We start from the raw sequence: 3,763 nt of genomic DNA on the forward strand, positions 1-3,763 counted from the left end.
TTAGTGTTTTCCACACAGACCCTGACTATCATCGAAGGTTTTATCTTTAAATAGGGTTTGTAATGTGATTTCCTCATCATCAGATGTACTGCTGCTTATAGGGTCATTAGAGAGTGGGGTTTAGTCAAAGCAATTTTCCATCCTGTCCACAATTTGAGTTAACTTTATTTGAAGGTTCAGTAACAAAAATATTCCCCAGCAAACTCAGCACCAGCACGTCTGGGGAAAAAGAGGGCTGAGAGGACCCCAAAACAGGGGGTATCCCAAACCAGGTGGGTGGGGGCGGGGCTGGGATTTTAGGGGGGATATTTGGGGTCCCTGAGGTTTGGGGGGCTTAGAGGGTCCCATAGGAGGTCACAGTAAGTTTAGGGTGTGAGATTGTCAGGAGAGAGCTCCAGGGTGAAGGTCCCAGTACAGGGCTCTGGGGGGTTGGGTCTCTGCAGGGGCTCAGGAGGGTCCCATTCAGATGCCCCCCTGCTCCAGCCCGCGCAGGCGCCGGGCCAGCTGCAGGTCTTTGGGGAACAGGGTGACTCGGCGGGCATGCAGCGAGCACAGGTATCCGTCTTCCAGCAGCCGCACAAGGAAGGCCTCTGCTGCCTGTGTCCCAAAACCTGAGGGGGGGTCTGCAAAACCCCCCAGCATACCCCAACCCTCACAGCACCCCCTGGGGGCAGCAACCCCCCAAAACACACCCCCAGGGGTCAGGGTCCTTCCAAACCCACCCACGGGCGACTGGGGGTACTGAAACCTGTAAATGTGTGCCTGTAAACGTGTGATGGGGGACCAACACCAAGTGACCCATCCCCATTCCCCAACAGAACCCAAAAATAAGGGACCCCCCCCCCCAGCACCCAGAGGTCTCCCAGGGACCCTCTCAACATCCATGAAATCCTGTCCAGCACCCATTAACCTCCCCCAGCCCATGGAGACCCTTATAGACTCCCCCGCAGCTCCCATCAGATACCCCCAACAAACCTCTCAGCCCCATCCAAGCACCCAAAGAGACCTTCCTGGACCTCCCCAGTCCCCCAGAGAACCCCCAGCACCCACAGACCCCCCTGCAAGCATCCACAGAACCCCAATCCTCATGGAAACCTTTTCACCACCCATGAGATCCCCCTCAGCTCCCTTCCCCACCCCCCCCTAAGCCCCCTGGACACCCCCAGAGCAACCATAGAACCCCTCCAGCCCCTCTGTGACCCCCCCCCTCCAGCACACCTGAGCCCCCCAACCCCTACCTCCTGCAGGGCCAGCAGGGCCATGCGCTACCAGTGGTAATCCACCCCGCGGGTGAAGAGCAGGCAGAGCTCCTGCACCTGCAGCAGGGAGGGGATGTGGAGGGGGTACATGGGGGCATCGGGGTCACAGGGAGTGGAGGGACATCAGGACAATATGGAGGGGATGTGGGGGCATTGGGGATAACCCGGGCTGGGGCCACCACCCTGGTGACATGGAGACACTGTCTTGGGGACATTCCAGGGGCAGGAACGCTGGGGACAGGAACATCTGGGGATACACTGGGGAGTGGGGGAGGAGGGATGTCCCCATCATGATGGGGACACCCTGCAGAGACCCCAGGTGGGAGGCAGGGGGGACACACCACTCTGGGAACATCTTGGGAATACCCTTGGCCATGGGAACATGTGGACACTCTCCTGGGGAGGGGACATCCCGATGGGACAGGGGGGACAGTGCCAGCACAGGGGGCGGGGCACAGGGAACACCCAACCCATGCAGCCTCTGAAGGCTACGGGACACAAGGATGTCTAGAACCACAGAAGGACATTGGGAGATATGCAAGGATGTTGGGGGAGGACAGGCCCACCATGTCACAAGGATGGGGAGGACAAGGACATGGGGAGGGTTGGAACAGAGTTGAGGGGGGACCCTAGGGGAAGGGAGTGGTCCTGAGAAGTCCCAGGGAGTGATTTGGGTTTCTGGGGGGTGACTTGGTGTGTCTGGAGGGGGTTGGAAGGTCCCAATGGGTGTTTGGGAGGGGGAAAAGGGGAGACTGGAGGGTTCCAGGTTGGATTTCAGGGATCCCAGGGTAGATTTGGGGCTTGGATTTTGGTCCTAAAATTTTTTTGAAGGGTCCCAGTGGGTATTTGGGGGAGGCCTGTGGGGAGCTGAAGGATCCCAGGGTGGATTGGAAGGTTCTGGGAGAGGTTGCAGAGCCCAAGAGGGTTGATCTAGGGTGTCCTGAGATGGATTTGGGGATCCCAGGAGAGGGGATCCAGAGTGGTTTGAGAGATACCAGAGAATGCTGGAGGTCCTGAGGTAGATTTGGGGGGGTCCTGGAGGGGTTTGGGGGTCCCCAAGTAGATTTTATGGGTATCTGAGATGATCTGTGTGGTCCCAGGGAAGTTTGGGAGTCCATGGGGGGTGCTGGGGAGGTTCCATCAGGGAAATTGGGGTGTCCGGGGATTTTGGGGTGCAGGAGTGTTCATTTTGGGATGTGGGGGGTTCTCACCAGGCAGGCGAAGGGGCCGGGGCGCAGCAGCAGGCAGGTGCTGCTCTGGTACCTGCGGATCTCCTGCAGTGCTCCCTGACCCGGGCGGCGCCCTGGGGGAGCATTGGATGGGGGTCTGTACGGGCTTTAGGGGATCTATTTGGCCTGGGGGGCACAGATGGGGGGCTCTGAGGGAACATGGGGGGTATAGGAGATCTAAAGGGCATGAGAGGACACAGGGGCCTATAGGGGATCTAAGGAGTGGGGGCTATGAGGGCCGGGGGGACAGGGGAAAGCTGGGGGGGGTTATAAGGGATCTCTAAGGTCTGGGGGGACATTGCGTGCATGAGGGATCTATAGGGAGCTACAGTGATGGCCGATACAGGGGAGCTACAGGAGGCAGGGAGTACGGGGGTTATAGGGCACAGGGTATAGGGAGCTATAGGGGAGAGGGAGTGTGGGGTGACTATGGGTGATGGCAGGGGTATATAGGGCACAGGTATACAGGTATATAGGGTACAGGTGGGGGGGCGGGGGAGGGTTTATAAGGGGAGCTCTATAGTGGGGTCCATAAGAGCTCTGGAGGGGGGTCTAAAAGGGGCCTCGACGTGGGAGGTCCAGAGGGGGTGTCTATAAGGGGAGTCCTCGTCCCCTCACTCACTGCGTGCCCGCGGCCGGGGCGGTGGGGGGCTTGCGGGGTGGCCGCGCCGTCTTGGCGTGGGCTTGGGGCGGGGCATGGTGCAGCCGAGTCCACCGCGGGGTCAGGGCGATTCCAGGCGTCCGGCAGGGCTGGAGGGGACCAGGCGGAGGGGGAAGGGGGGGTCAGGGCGGCCCCCGGTGTCCGGGGCCCCCCGAGTCCTCCCGCTCCCCGCCCGGGACCTCACGCTCGGGATCCGCCGCGCCGTTCAAATCTCCCGCTGCGCCGCGCCTCTCCTGACGTCACTTTCTCCCACGCGCCAATTGGGGTGCGCCACCGCTCTGCCCCGCCGGGCGCCGCGACTCGATGGTGCCGCGGCAGCCGTGGGCTCATTAGCATAAATCTGCATGGCCCCGCCCCGGGCACCTCGCGCCTTGGCGCTCCCAGCGGAGTCTCGGTTATCGTCCCAGTGTGATCCCAGTCACTCCCAGTGTAGTTCCCGTTGCTCCCGGTTATCCACGTGGTTCCAGGTACTCCCAGAATGATCCCAGTGTGATGCCAGTCCCCCACCATATGATTCTAGTGCCTTCCAGTCACTCCCAGTGTGAGTCCAGTATGAACAGAACGGCTCCCAGTATGATCCCTGTCACATCCCCAATGGTCCAAATCAATTCCTG

General features: G+C 60.5%; 1 pseudogene; it reads right to left on the reverse strand.

Annotated features, from left to right (window-relative positions):
• Positions 1-423: 423 nt before the first annotated feature.
• Positions 424-3,365, reverse strand: LOC136302534 (histone H3-like centromeric protein A; annotated as a pseudogene).
• Positions 3,366-3,763: the final 398 nt, after the last annotated feature.

Source organism: Chamaea fasciata, unplaced genomic scaffold (assembly GCF_029207755.1).
Source record: "Chamaea fasciata isolate MVZ Bird 193981 ecotype frontalis unplaced genomic scaffold, bChaFas1.0.hap1 SCAF_29, whole genome shotgun sequence".
NCBI lineage: Eukaryota > Metazoa > Chordata > Aves > Passeriformes > Sylviidae > Chamaea > Chamaea fasciata.